Source organism: Octodon degus, unplaced genomic scaffold, assembly GCF_000260255.1.
Source record: "Octodon degus isolate 3935 unplaced genomic scaffold, OctDeg1.0 scaffold00004, whole genome shotgun sequence".
Taxonomy (NCBI): domain Eukaryota; kingdom Metazoa; phylum Chordata; class Mammalia; order Rodentia; family Octodontidae; genus Octodon; species Octodon degus.
Genome location: NW_004524580.1, coordinates 239,596 through 256,042, shown reverse-complemented (window position 1 = coordinate 256,042; position 16,447 = coordinate 239,596). Strand labels below are relative to the sequence as shown.

The 16,447-nt window shown below is 38.0% G+C and overlaps 1 pseudogene; it reads left to right on the top strand.

The window, feature by feature from the left end:
* Positions 1 to 8,633: 8,633 nt before the first annotated feature.
* Positions 8,634 to 10,569, top strand: LOC101583556 (annotated as a pseudogene).
* The last annotated feature ends 5,878 nt before the right edge of the window (positions 10,570 to 16,447 follow it).

Sequence of the window (16,447 nt, the reverse complement as noted above, 5' to 3'; positions counted from 1 at the left end):
ATCTTTTTGATTCAGTTTCAGTAATTTGTACCTTTCTAGGAATCTGTCCATTCCATCTGTGGCTTCTATTCTGTGAGAGTAAAGATTCTCAAAGTAGCTATTGATAATCTTCTGAATTTCTACTGGGTCTGTAGTAGTTACACCCTTTTCCTTCCTTATTGCTTGTATTTGAATTTTTTCTATCCTCTGTTTGATGAGGTTGGCTAGGGGCTTACCAATTTTATTTAATCTTTCAAAGAAGCAGCTTTTTGGTTCATTAATTCTTTGAACTGTTTTCTTCATCTCAATTGAATTAATTTCTGCTCTAATCTTTATGACTTCTTCCCGTCTTTGGGCTCTGGGTTTGGTTTTCTCTTCCTTTTCTAGATATCAGAGGTGCAGCATTAGGGTGTTTCTTTGTTCCTGTTCTGTTTTCCTAATGTGTGAGTTCACAGCTATGAATTTCCCTCTGAGAACTGCTTTCATCGCATCCCATAAATTCGGATAAGTTGTGGTTGAATCTTCATTAAATTGCAGATATTGTTGAATTTCTTGTTTAATTTCATCTGTAACTCATTGATTGTTGAGTAGGGTGTTGTTTAATTTCAATGTATTTAGTTGGTTTTTCAGGTTTCTTTTGTTATTTATTTCCAGTTTCATTGTATTGTGGTCAAATAGTATGCATGGGATAATTTGTTTTCTTGCATATACTTAAGCATGACCTATGTACTAGTATGTGATCTATTTTAGAAAATGATCATTGTGCAGCTCAAAAAAAAATGTGTATTCCACCGTGTTTGGGTGGAACACTTGTGTATGTCTGCCAAGTCCATTTGTTCCAAGATCTGGTTCAATTGTGCTACTTCTTTGTTAATTTTTGTCTGGTTGATCTATCTTTTTGGGATAAGGGGGTGTTCTCCTGTTAAGATTGTTGTATTGGATATTAGATTTTTCATGTCTACTAAAGTTTGCCTTATATAGTTGGGTGCTTCCGTGTTTGGTGTGTACATATTTATGATTGTTATTTCTTCCTCTTGAATTTTTCCTCTAACTAGTGTATAAGGGCCTTCTTTATTTTGTTTGATCATTCTTGGTTTGAAGTTGAGACTGTCTGAGATCAAGATTGCTACCCCTGCATTTTTCTGAAGAGCTGGGGAATGTAGTATCGTTTTCCATCCTTTGACTTTCAGCCTGTGAGTTTCTTTATGAGTTAAATGTGTTTCTTGTATACAGCATATTGTTGGATTTTGTTTCCTAATCCACTGTGCCAGTCTATTTCTCTTAATTAGTGAATTGAATCCATTTACATTGATGGTTATTATGGGATGTGTTAACTTATGACTGACATTTTATTTGAATGCTGTTTTTCCACTGGTTTTTTTTTTTCTCCTGTGTTTAATTGTTTGTCCTATTTAGTGGGTTTCTTCTGTTTTCATTGGTGGAGTTCTTATCATTTTCATCCCTCTCTAGAATATCTTTCGTTAGCCTGTGTAGGGTTTTCTTTGTCATCATGAAATTCTTTAGCTGTTCTTTGTCATGAAAGTATTTCACTTCTCCATCAAACTTGAAAGAGAGTTTTGCAGGGTATAGTAGTCTGGGATGAAATTTGTTTTTGTAGAGGACTTGAAGTACTCTGCTCTATGCTTTTCTTGCCTTCATGGTTTGTGAAGAGAAGTTGGCCATAATTCTGGTGGGTTTTCCCAGAACTTGACTATTATATCTTGATGTGTTTTTAATTGGGTTGAAATTATTTGGAGTTCTGTATGCTTCAGTTATATGATTATTAGATTGTTTCCTCATATTTGGGAAGTTTTCTACTATTACTGCTGCCCATATTCTTTTTATATCATTTGTATTGACTCCTTCATTCTCATTGATGCCTATTAGTCTCACATTGTTCATCTTTTCATCATCTTGCAAGTGATGAATTTTTTTTCCTGCATCCTAGTTGTTTCGAAGAGATCCTTTCTTACCTTTTCACTAGCTGCACCAGCATCTTCAAGATCTGAAACTCTATCTTCACTTTCGCTCAAATGGTTTTTCAGGCTTGTAATTGAGATTTTAAGGTCCTCTACATTTCTTTGACTCTATTTCTTTTCTGTATTGCTCTTTCAAGGAATCCATCATTTTTTTTAATCTCCTGTATTTTCTTTATCAATTTATTCTTTAGAAACTGTTATTAATTCTTTTACTGTAGAGTTTTTTACAGATTGGGTTTCCTCTTTATGTTTTTGTATTTGATTCTTTAGTTCAGGTGCTATGAATTTAGAGATTTGTTTTTTTCATTTCAGACACTAATTCTGCTTTGAGCTCTTTTAAACCTTTCTGCCGTTGCTTATTTACTTCTGATGCTATTAATTCATGTTTTTCAGCTAAGCTAGTGTCCACTGCATTTGTTCTGGTTGGGCATTGTGTTTCCACCATATGTTTCTGCACTTGATTCTTAAGTTCAGCTGCTATAAATTCAGAGTTTTCTTTTTATTTTATTCCAGAAATTAATTCTGCTTTGAGTTTCTCTATATCTTTCTGCTGTAGTATATTTACTTCTGACACTATTGATTCATTTATTTCAGCTGAGCTTGTGTCCTCTGCACTTGTTATGGGTGGGCTTGAGGCCTGAGATTGCATTTTGCTCCTTGTCTTTATCATTTCGTTTAGCACTGACCTCTGGCCTTTGGTGTAGAACTTTGGTGCAATTATGTTATCACTTAATGAAATTCGGATACTGATATACCAAGTTCTAGTTCATGCAGTTGTGCCTGGCTTGGGTTTGGCTATTGTGCCCAGCTCCTTACTATTGTTGCCCTTGGAAGTGGGCCTGCTGTACACCTCTGGTAAGATGGTCTGCTCCTGGATTAGCTGTGTGGTTTTGACCCTAGTCTCACTGCAGGGACTTTAGCTGCAGCGTTTTACCTCAAGCTTGTATGCTAGGTCTAGGCTGGGTCTGGAGGGGTATGAGGAGCAGGGGCAAGAGAGTGTAGATGCTCTCCCACACACTCACCAGTGTTGTGTTTTGGTGGGTCTGCATGACTCCCAAGAGCATGGCAGAAGTTCTTACTCAGATGGAAGGCTGTGTTGGGTCTGGCCCGGTGTGAGAGTACCGGGTAGCATGGGAAAAGTCCTCTTACATGGTGGGCCTGGGCTTGGAGCAGCTGGTGGGCGCAGGACAGAGCAGAAGCTCTCCCCCACACTCGCAGGGCCTGGAGTTGGTCGGATATCGAAGTAAAATCATAATAGCTCACCATAACATGGCAAACATTGACCATTGTCCTTTCTGAAGATGATAAGATGTGTGCAGCTATCAGTTATTCAAAATTGGAAGCCCTAACTAGTTTTTAAAAAACTGGAAAAAAATTGAGAAATAAAGATTGAAAAATAAGTAAAATTATTATTCACAGATTATATGATTGTTTACATAAGTAAAACAAATTAAATTTTTTTTAATTTTTTTATTTGTGTGTGTGTGTGTGTGTGTGTGTGTGTGTGGCCAGCTCAGCCCACCAGGGGGCGGGCTGGTGGCATGTGGTGCTGGGGGATTGAACCGTGGTCCCTGTGCTTCGCTAAGCTTGTTCTAAGTAGATGCTTTAGACCACTGAGCCATCTCACCAGCCCCAACAAATTAAAAATTTTTAAAGCAGGAATTTCAGAAATTTGCTTGACATAAGTCAACAATGTATAAATAATTTAAAGTGGAAAATAAAAGATGATATGAAATGGGAGTGCAGATGGTTTACAGCTAGGAAGGGAATCTAAGAATGGAGGGAGAAAAGGGGAAGAAAAGAGAAATTAAAAAGACTAAGATGTGATATGTACACCAATTCATTGTGTGCTACAAAATTCACTTACAAAAATATTAAATTTTTAAAATTGCTAAAAAGGATAGGGCCAGGGAGATAGCTCAGTGGCATAACCACCTGCCTGGCAAGCACAGGTCCCGAATTCAATCCCCAGTACCACACATAAAAAAGAAAATAACAAAGGTCAATATTCTTAGTTTTGTATTAACTCCACAAAAGGGAGAATGTAGCCCCTCTCAGTTAATAGGTATGATGGCTTTCCACCTGCCTAGAGAATTTGTGAAACTTGAATTAGTCACACAAGGGATTTCTGGGGAAAGTGTGGGGCAGAGAAGAGATGGGGGAATTTCCATGCTGGATGACATATGGGGCTAGAGAATATTCCTTAAAAAGGGCTGAAGGCTGCTAGTTTGGAATAACCTGCCTGTGTCAAAAGGGGAGAATCTATGGGGTTTTGTATCAACTCTCTCCTGATATAGAACAAAAGGAAAGAAGGATGGAGGGCATATAAGAAATCACAAATTAAGCATAAGAATACAGAGTCAGATTGTTTGTTATAGCATCCATACAAATTGCATTTACAAATGCTATAAAATCATTTGGAAAGTGAAATTTAAATGAACAAAATATATAAGCTCATCAAAATCTAACAAATGTCGAGGAATAAACCTATTAAAGATTTAAAGATCTTTATATAAGGAAACTCAGCATTATTGAGGAAAATATTAAAAGAATTTTAAAAATAAAAGAATATGCTATGTTACTAAACTGAATGATCCCATGTTATTAAGACATGGATTCCCTCCAAGAATAATACATAGATGTAATGCAATTACAGTGAAAATCCCAAGACCTTTTATGGAGATTGACAAAATGACTGATGAGTATGAAGTCTGAGCCAGAGGATTTAACTGGGTGATCATATTATATGTATCATTACAATAAAATTACCTGATTAATTTGTTCCATTATAGGACACAGTTTCCAGAAGGAATAGATTCTCTATGGGCAGCACCACCTACATAATTTGAAAAATGAAAATGAGGGTCCCCTTAGTTATAAATTATTAAAAATGTTATGCCCATGACAGAAAAAAGCATTGAACCAAGCATCGTCCCCCCACCAAACACAGCACACTGCAAAGCCAGCCTGGTCGTTGGGTCTTCCTGGGTTTACCCTGAAGTCTAGATTTAGGGCACATATCCTTCTATACACACTTCTAAAGATGCTGAACCCATATTTACCACACTACCTGTTTTCTGGCCAACCTCTCACCTGACTGACAATGAGCCCTTTTAAAACCAGCCTATTATTTGCTTCAAACTCAGGTATCAACTGATACCATACTAAACACCAACCAATAGCTGATACTCTTCCTTAGCTCTAATCTTCTCATCAAAAAAAAAGGAGTCTCATCTACTTTTCTCCTTCTCAGATACTTCTACAGTCTAAGAACTTTGGGACTAAAAAGCATGGGTCAAACCAAAAGCTATCCTTGCTATTTTTCTGGCTACCCTGAGAGACACTTCAGGCAGCATGTCCATGACTGCTGGGGTACATGCATAGTCACTGTGCAGGAAAATTGGCTTGGAGACATCTAAGATCACGTAAATTGAGCTCAGTTCACCCTCCTCTTATATTTTCATACCATGAGATAAGGCTGAGTTATATGACCATTTCTCCATCCCCACTACCAAGTCACTACCACACTACTGGACACTGTCCTTTCATTTTTTTAGAACAAAAAGATCATTTTAAGGACACACTTTTCAAAATATGATCCATCAATCTCACCTGGGAGCTTGTAGGAGCAATAAATTCTCATATCCAACCTCTAGCCTTCTGAATAATAAGCAAGGGATGGAACCTGGGAGTCTCAGTACTTTGCAAAATTTCTAGGTGGTTCTTATTCTCAAAGAAGCTTGATAATCCTGTTTCAGGAAGATTGAATATCTCAGCCTCTAATCTGGCTACAGTTCTTTTCTGACCAATGGCTATTCTTTTTCTTCAAGTACTGTATCTATTTCTATCCTATGTAGCTCTTTAATTACTTCTACTCTATATAGCTCTTCAACTATTACTACTCTATATAGGTCTTTAATTATGGTCTTAGCAACTGAAATATTTGGAAAGATTTGGAAATTTTCTGAAAGAAAACCTTATCCTTGGGCAAACATGAACACATGCAAAACCTAGGGCTTATGCAAAAGAAAGATTCATGCTTCCCTTGAGTCTCCTATCAGTCTCTGCTGAGAGACAGATGGTGTGGAAGCCACTGCTCATGATCAGGAGGCCACCTTCTGCTCTCCATGGTGGTCTGCTCAGCCCTTTTCAAAAGGAATTCTCCCTTCTTCTGGCATTTCCTACCTTCCCTGCACCTCATTAAAGCAATTAACACTACAGTCTGCCCCTGGGAACTCAGGGGTACTTGACAAACCATAAATTTGACATTTCTAATTCTTTATTGTGTTCTTGGTTTTTTATTATAGCATCTTGGACAGCATTATGTACCCTAAAAGAGTTAACAAAGGGATACTGGTGCAGATATAAAGATGATCATCTTTTGACAATATTGTTTAAGGACAGAATGAAACCTTTTGGCTGCCAAGAACACTGAGGGATGAGTTGGGAAGAAGGCACCTGCCCTGCAGGGAGCATTTTTTTTTTACCCCTTTCATGTTAATCATAAGTCTGGGGAGGGGAATGTTATAATCTTGGAAAATACTGCCAATCCCATGCATGGCAAAGGTCCAGATTCCAAAACCAAGGTATTGTGGTTAGGTTTCATTTGATTTTGTTTCTGATACAATTTAGTAGGTAGAAAAGCCCAAAAATCCAGGTGCAAAATATATCCCTAGTGCATCCATATAAGACTAAAATCACATTGCATTTTCTTGCTTGGTTACACAGATGCTTTAGTTTAAAAAGCTATAAGAAATGTTTCACTGACTTGAAGAAGGCTAGTAAAAATACTCTCAGGTATCTGCTTATCACAGGAATAGCTGTTGTGTAAGCAGGCCCTGCAGTTCTTCTCTCAGGAAATGCCTGCCCCAAGGCAGAGCCCTTCCTCCCTTGCCCTCCCGCCCTGCTGCTTCATCCTCCTTTGCACTCCACCAGAAGGCTATTTGGCAAATTACAAAGAATAATGTGGTCTTTTCTGACAGTTTGGCTTGTGAACCTCAAATGTAAACTCACATCACTGCTCCAATGAATGATTTTATTCATTTTAAAGTGCTCATTTTCTTTTATTCAAATACACTTTTTTAAGACATGTAATATACCGAGAGGAAATGGAATACATTTATTTCAGAAGAGAAACTTACATGACTGCCCCTACATTACAAATATTTTTAAAATTACTATCTAAAATTCTCATTTAAAATTGTATTTGTTTTTGCATATTTGACCCCTGACACATCAAGGTGTGCGGGGTTGGGGGGTGTTTACGATCTTGTGGGTCTGGCTTGTTTAGGGAGAGGTTCCCCTCATCATGCCACCCACTCTGTCTCAGACCCAAGGTGTTCTGAGGTGCCCCTGGCTACCTGGAAGTGAATTCACCATCCTGCAGTACCAGCACGTCTCTCTTCAAAATGAGACTCAGGAGTCACTAAAGGAAACCACACAGTACTAAGACTAAACATTCTTGAGTAAGCCTCAGTTATGGCAAATTCAACAGCCCTGCCGTTGAGAGAGCAGTTACTGAAATTTTCCAAATAAATAAAGCAAACAAGTTACTTCAGGAAGAAGTGTACATCTATATGATTTATAACACTGGGAGTTGGCCCACTGAGGCAGGAGGGACCTCAGGAGCAGGCAGTAAACCCAAGGCCACCCAGGCACTCAGTGCTTCCGCCAAAGTCTCGTTCACATTCAGCCACCTCCTGGATCCTCCCTGGTCCTGCTGGTGGGGGCAGGTGATGGCATCTCATAACATCCTGCAGGACTTGCCGGCCTCAAGTCCATTGCTGAGCCTCTAAGTGGGTTAATATTAACAGGAAAAAAAAAAATAGAGATCCTATTTAGAGGCTCCTGGCAACAAGCAAATAGAGAAAAGACACCCCTCCAAAATCAATGTTTGCTTTGCTGAGGGCCTCCTTAGGTGTACATTGGAAACAATTCTGTCTGTCTGCCACAGTTAAGTCACCCTGTAGCCTCCCTTGCCAGCCAGAAGTGCTCAGCAGTCCAGAGTCAACAGGTTGCTGCTGTTGAGTAGTACCAGAACTCAAAGCTAAAAAGAATGGAGAATGTTTTGTGTGACACAGCAGCCTAGATGGGCAGGTTGATAAAAGAAGAGCAGCACTCTGGACAGTCTTATCTCTACAGATACCATCTGCAAGCCTCAGACTGGACACCAACCTGGCACAACTTCCATAGCACATCACCACATGTCACTCCCAGGTACTTGGAATTAAAGCACACAGTCCCCTGGGCACACACCATGCTGCATGTGCACTTCCTCTGTGGGGGAGGGTAGTGCATGTTGACGGAGAAGCAAGAGCTCATGTAACATTCTTCTACTCACACTCACCCATCTTTTGGCCTGGCTACATGTTATACATATATAGATTTATATTATAAAGAAAATATATCCCATTTTATTCAATTATTATTATATATAAACAGATATATGTAGCCCAATTATTGAGCCTAGTATTTTGTTCTGACTATAAAATCTTTTAAATTAAACTATAAAAGAATTCATGTATATATTTCAAAGCACTTAAGTCTAACACCATTGTATAAACTTTCAATCTATAAATTATATTGGCAATTTAGGTCTCATTGAATGTGCCGGTAGGTGAGGGGCTGCTAGTGTGCTGTCTTCGCTAGCGCAGCCAGGCCTTTACGCGAGCAACCATGTCGAAGGGACCTGCAGTTGACATTGATCTTGGCACCACCTACTCCTGTGTGGGTGTCTTCCAGCATGAAAAAGTGGGATAATTGCCAATGATCAGAGAACTCGAACCACTACAAGCAATGTCGCTTTCACTGACCCCAAACAACTGACTGCAGATGCCGCAAAAAATCAAGTGGCAATGAACCCCACCAACACAGTTTTTGATGCTAAGTGTCTGATTGGACATAGATTTGATGATGCTGTTGTCCAGTCTGATATGAAGCACTGGCCCTTCATGGTGGTAAATGATACAGGCAAGCCCACGGTTCAAGTAGAATACAGAGGAGAAACAAAGAGCTTCTATCCAGAGGAGGTGTCTTCTATGGTGTTGACAAAGATGAAGGAGATTGCAGAAGCTTATCTAGGGAAGACTGTTACAAATGTTGTGGTCATTGTGCCAGCCTATTTTAATGACTCTCAGTGTCAGGTAACCAAAGATGCTGGAACTTTTGCTGATCTCAATGTACTTAGAATTATCAATGAACCAACTGCTGCTGCTATTGCTTATAGCTTAGACAAAAAGGTTGGAGCTGAAAGAAATGTGCTGATTTTTTACTTAGGAAGTGGCACTTTGGATGTTTCAATCCTCACTACTGAAGATGGAATCTTTGAAGTGAAATCGATAGCTGGAGACACACATTTAGGTGGAGAAGATTGTGACAATCTAATTGTCAATCATTTCATTGCTGAGTTCAAGCGCAAGCACAAGAAGGACATCAGTGAGAACAAAATAGCTGTCCACCGTCTTAGGACTGCATGTGAGTGAGCTCAGAGAACCCTTGCTTCCAGCACCCAAGCCAATATTGAGATTGATCCCCTCTATGAAGGAATTGATTTCTACACCTCCATTACTCATGCTCAATTTGAAGAGTTGAATGCTGACCTGTTCCATGGCACTCTGGACCCTGTGGAGAAGGCTTCTCAAGAGGCTAAACTGTACAAGTCTCAGATCCATGACATTGTCCTAGTGGGTTGTTCTATCCATATCCAGAACCAGAAGCTTTTGCAAGATGTCTTCAATGAAAAATAATTGAATAAGAGCATCAATCCTGATGAGGCTGTTGCTTATGGTGCAGCTGTTCAGGCAGCCATTTTATCTGGAGACAAGTCTGAAAATGTCCAAGATTTGCTCCTGTTGGATGTCACTCCTCTTTCTCTTGGTATTGAAACTGCTGGTGATGTCATGACAGTCCTCATCAAGCACAATACCACTGTTCATACCAAGCAGACCCAGACCTTCACTACCTACTCAGACAACCAGCCTGACATGCTCATTCAGGTATATGAAGGTAAGTAAGCCATGACCAAGGATAACAACCTGCTTGGCAAGTTTGAACTCACAGGCATACCTCCCGCACCCTGTGGTGTTCCTCAGATTGAAGTAACTTTTGATATTGATGCTAATGGCATCCTCAATGTTTCTGCAGTCAATAAAAGTATAGGAAAAGAGAACAAGATTACCATCACTAATGATAAGGGTCATTTGAGCAAGGAAGACATAGAGTGTATGGTCCAGGAAGCAGAGAAGTACAAAGCTGAAGATGAGAAGCAAAAAGACAAAGTGTCCTCCAAGAACTCATTGGAGTCCTACACTTTCAATATGAAAGCAACAGTTGAAGATGAGAAACTTCAAGGCAAGATTAATGATGAAGATAAACAGAAGATTCTTGACAAGTGTAATGAGATCATCAACTGGCTGGATAAGAATCAGATTGCAGAGAAAGAAGAATTTGAACATCAGCAGAAGGCGCTGGAGAAAGTCTGCAGTTCCATCATCACCAAGCTGTGCCAGAGTGCAGGTGGCAGGCCTAGAGGGATTCCTGGGGCTTCCCTGGTGGAGGAGCTCCTCCCTCTGTTGGTGCTTCCTCGGGGCCCACCATTGAAGAGGTTGATTAAGCCAACCTTAAATATAAATACAGCATTCTTCCACAACCAATAAAATTGAAGGACCTAAATTTGTAGCAAATTCTGTGGCAGGTAAAGTTGAGCTGCTAAAGTAGAGTACTGGGCATTCTCAATACTTGAATAATGGAACATGTACACAGGGAAACATAGCATTGTACTTTCAGCACTGTACTATAAGTGAAAATGCAATGTCTTCAATAAAAATATTTAAATTGGCACCATATAAAAAATATGAGCAATTTAACTTCTAGTCATCAGTCTTAAGTCACAATTTAGTCAAGAATGCTCCATTTTTAATTCACCATTATTTTAACTGTGATTTTTTAAATATATGTGCAACCAAATAATTCTATCTCATACAGAAGCAGAGGCACAGATATGGGTAATGACTGAAAGAAAAATAGACTTATAAGTATTTAAATAATATTTCAAGCTTTCAAATGAGTGGGGAATTCCTTGAGCATGATAGATATATGTAGGTGCAATAATTCATTATTGCAGGCTATTTGTGACACTTGTAGTTACATGATATTCAGCAACCAGGGAGAAATAGCATAGCCTATAAAGATGGAAAAAAATATTTTTCTAAAACTGAATTGATAGTTATGAAGAAAGAACTGAGCACAGTAACACCAGCAAATAGCAGCCATGCATGCAAAGGAAGCCCAAGTATCAAAAGGATTTCAGAAACACTGGATAAATGGCACTATCTATAAGATGCAGGAAAACTTACTTGAACCACAAAGACCTAAGACTGTGGAAAAAGTTAAACTGAAACCTGCCTTCTAGTGAAGAGATACCTAAAGTGAATCATAATAATGCAGGTACATAATAAAGACTTAAAAGAAAACCTGGCACAATGTCAAGCCATTTTAAAGTTTTAGTGAACCAAGTAGAGAAGAATATGAAACATGGAAAGGCCTACACTGAGATGGAAATTATGAAGCTTGACTGAAAAATCAAGATTGGAGAATTTTGCTTTCTCTTAAGCTACATTTATTTTAAAGGATTAAATAAAGGGTTACTTCCCAAAAACTAAATAAGTAGGAAACAACTTTAGAGTAGGACAGACTGGTAAGCTAGTTACAAGTTTCAAATACAAAAGACCCAATCACCACAGCAGTTTGCACCAGGTGGCTGAGAGAGAAAATTCTCAATGCAGTGTTTTGAGAATTAGTAATAGAATGGCCCTTCCTATCAGACAGGAGTACTGCAGGGCCCTTAACAGACACACAGCACCAAGAAATAAGCCTTTGTCAGCATAAAGCTAGGAGGTGGGCACTGGCACCTGCCACAGAACCTTGCCTATCCTCACAGATACAGAAAGGACAAGGATTCTAACTCTAGTCCATGTAAGCTAAGATCAGATTTAATCACAAACACACACACACACACACACACACACACATCACACACACACACACCTCACAGGAAATCACTACAGATTCCTAAAATGCTATTTGTACTATAAAGTGGATAATTATTTTTCTTCCTTCCAAAGATAAAAGATTGGTTGGGAAAATCATCACAATATAGATGTTGCTAATTGTGGGCCTTATGTTAAGATTGAACTTTGGGGCTGTAAAGAAAGGCAGGGGCAAAAGTCACATAGCAAAGGAGACATGAATGGTCAAACCCAATCACATAAACATGTGAATGGTGAGCTTCAAATATAAAGAAAATGAACAAGAAGGTGTAGTAGAAAAAAGAAAGACAAGGCCAACCATAAACTCCTAGTACAGAATCTGTTTTTAGAGAAGGTATGGTAGTGCACACGTGTAATCCTAGCCTTCATGAGGTCAAGGCAGGAAGATCAGTGCAAGTTCAAGACCAGGCTGAACTGTAAGCAAGATCTTGTCTCAACAAACAAACAACAGCAACAACAATGACAGAACCTATCCTCATTCTGTTTGAAGGCTGAAGAGGTGTTTGCTTGGACAATTGTCTAGAATTGCCTGTAATTGTCTAGAAAGTGAGCCTTCAAGCCCAGCATGCAGGCAGCAGATACTGGGGGTCTGATCTTTGGAAGGCACCATGGGAGAGAGTTAGAAAGGAAACCCAGTGGAGCCTGCAGATGGGTAAGTCTTCAAGGGATTCCATGAGAAAAAGTAAGAGTAGATTCCTTTTTAACCAAAGTAAAGAGGCTTTGTTGGTGGCCAAAAATGGCATCATTGGGAATAGCTCTGGAGCCCCCTCTGATCTTCAGTGGTTAGCTGTGGCTGGAAAGCTGAAATACAGCATTTCTTGTTTGTTTATTCTGTACTTGTTTCCACAAACAATTGCAGTGTGTAGGGAAATGATATCACCAACATACACTGGAACCAAGTTAGTGAAGGAGTATTTCTTTTTTAATATATATTTATTTTTATTAGTCCATGTTTAATAGTACATAATAATTACATTTCTTGTGCAGAGCTGGCATGTGTACATATCACATCCTAATTATGTTTTCAGCCTCTTCCCTCCTCCTCCACCCTACTCCTTCCAACTCGTGGTTTGACTCTCATTTGAAAAGCTGTGTGTCCTTTTATTTCCTACAATTCTTTTTTTGTCAGCCCCTTTCAGTCATATCCTTACCCTCATCCCTCTATCTCTTTCCCTTTCAATTTGAAAAAAGATCTTCCTACTTTCTATTCTTTTATTTCATTCTTTATTTATGTATTTTGTTTCTTATATTAGAGAAACTATGCAACATTTAAGCTTGTGTATCAGGTTTACTTCACTTAATATTATGGTCTCAAGATGCAGTGATTTACCTATAGATGCCTCAAGTTTATCATTCTTTGTGACAGAATGTACTCTACTGGTGGATACCACTGTGATATGGCATTCATCTAGCTTTAGGATTAATCGATTGGTTTTCAGTATTTGCTTATGAATCTGTCCCAGACCTAAGCAACTTGCTCAAAATGTGGTAGATACCATGCAGCAAGTGTAACTCTCCATGTCAGCTGTCACAGTATAGGCCTATATTGGTCTGTGACACTGACATCTTGGAGGGCAGGATAAAGTCACAGCTCAGGATCTTTGGTTCTATATTCCAGTGAAACAGGATACCAACCTTAGAGGTAAAGATAGCCTTCCTGATTCACAAGATTTACTGCCTAGAATGTCTTTGTTCTGATTTCCCAGGGTCATGCTCAGCTTCCTATCTTTAACTCAGCTTGCCCTTTTACTTTCCCTCATGACCTCTGAATGTGTTTGAAATCCAGTAAATACTGGATGACCAGAGAAATCTTTGTCTTAGATCTAAGACTGCTCTCCCCTTCCTGGATTCTTCAAAGCATATTTTCATCTTGTCTTTAATCCTCTTCTGTAAGCTTGTCTCTAATATCCAGAGCCTGAGCAGTTCTTGATACTCTATTGTATCAATACCATATTTTCATTATCCATTTATCTGTTGGTAGGCATATAGGTTGTTTACAAGATTCCACTATTATAATTTGTGCTACTGTAAATATGAGCATGCATGTATGATGGTAATATGATTACTTTAACTCCTTCAGGAAAATACATAGAAGGGTAGTAGTTGGGTTAAATAGAATTTCTATACTTAGAATTTTTAGATACTTCTATCCCTATTTCCATAGTTGTTAGACTAGTTAACACTCACATCAACATATTAGAAGGACTCCTTTTTCTCTGCAACCTCACCAGCTTTTGTTAATATTTGATTTCTTCATGATGGCCATTCATTCTGGGGTAAGATAACAGCTCAGTGATTTTTTTATTTGTGTTTCTCTAATAGCTAGAGGTGTTGAACACTTTTTCATATATTTATTGGCCATTTGCAATTCTTCTAAGACACTCTCATTATTTTGAGTTGTTTTTTATTTATTTATTTATTTATTTATTTATTTATGCAGTGCTGGGGATTGAAATCAGGAATCTGCGCTTGCCAAGAAGGCACTTATTCTACTGAGTTATCTTCCCAGCCCTTAAGTGGCCTATTTTTTTTTAAAGATTATTTATTTATTTATTTATTTATTTATTTTGTGTGTATGTGTGGCCAGCTCAGCCCACCAGGGGGCGGGGCTGGCTGGCATGTGGTGCTGGGGGATTGAACTGTGGTCTCTGTGTTTTGCTTAGCTCAGCTTGTTCTAAGTAGGTGCCTTAGACCACTGAGCCATCTCACCCGCCCCAAGTGGCCTATTTTTGATTAGATCTTTTGCTTGTGGGGTTTAATTTTTTTTTTTAGTTTCTTATATCATTAAGATATTAGTCCATTTTCTGGATTACAGCTGGATAAAATTTTTCCCATTCTGTAGGTTATTGTGACCTTTCCCCTTTGATTGTTTCATTTGCTGTGCGGAAGCTTTTTGATTTGATATAATCTTATATTTTTCTGCAACCATTGGAGTTCTGTTCAGAAAGTCCTTGTCAGTGCATGTTTTCAAGAGTTTTACCTATTTTTATCATATAAAATATTTCTATTTTAACTGATGTTTAATTCATTTTGACTTTATTACATAGTGGTAGATCTGGATCTAGGGTCAACCTTCTGCATTTGGATAGCCATGAAGTTATCTTTTCTCCAGTGTATGTTTTGACCCCTTTTTCAAAGATCAAATAGCAGAATGTGCCTGGAGTTGTTGTTCCTATTCTGTTGTGTTCCACAGATTCACATATCTGCTTTCTTGCCAGCACCACATTGTTTTTATAACTATAGTTTTCTAATGTAATTTGAAGTCTGGAAATGTGATATCTCTTGCTTTGATTTTGTTACCTAGGATTAATTTTCCTGTTCTGAGATTCATCTGGTTCCATCTGAATTTTAGGATTTTACCCACTCTGAATCTGTGAGGAATGCTGCTGATATTTCGATGTGATTGTATTAAGCCTATGTATCAGTTTTAGAAGTGCACTAATTTGATTATATTCATCCTGCATATCTGGAAACATGGGATATCTTTCCATTTTCTAATATAGTCTTTTACCTTCTTTCTTGGAGTGAGATAATTTTTTTGCATAAGTATTTCACTTCCTTGATTAGGTTAATTCCTAAGAATTTCACTTTTGTTGATGTTTGTATTGTTTTCTTAATCCCTTTCTTGGTGAGTTTATAGTGCATAAGAATGCTATTTTCATGTGATATTTGTGTGTTGATATTGCATTATACTATGTTGCTGAATTTGGTTATTAATTCTAAGAGTGCTTTGAATAATTCTTTGAGTCTTGTAACTAGAAGATCAGATCATTTGCAAACAATAACACTTTAAATTTATCCTTTCTTATAGAATTCCCTTGATTCCTTTCTCTTCCCAGTTTGCTCTAAGCAATGTCTCAAGGACTACATTCAATAGATCTGGTGATAGATTCCTTGTCTTGTTACTGATTTTAGAGAGAAAGATTTCCATTTTCCCCCATTTAATATGACATAGGCAATAGGTTTCTCAAAAATGGAATTATCAGATTGATATGAAGTCTTTCTTCTTTTCAATTTTTTTATTTATTAAAGAGAGTACAAAATAGTATTAAAACAGAAAAATTACAAGTGGTGCAGAATTTCACTTGACAAAGTAATCTGAATTTAACAGTATTTGTTATAATGCAGAGTGCTGTCTTCCAATTAGGTGTTCATATGCATGGAAAATTGGAAGAAGAAAAAAAAGAAATAAAAATATAAGAAATTAAGAAGAGGAAAAGGAGAAACTATTTAAAAAGGAAACAAAACAAATTAAGCATTATCTGTTCCTTTCCATAGACTAGCAGAAATCAACATTGCAGTTGTCCAAACCATCCTGCTTACATAAATAGATGTATCTCATTCTCATATAGTCTTTTTTTATAAGGTCTTTCTGTATCTAGTTTCTTCAAGGTTTTATTATAAATGAATATTGGCTTATGTCAAAGATTTTTTTCTGCATCT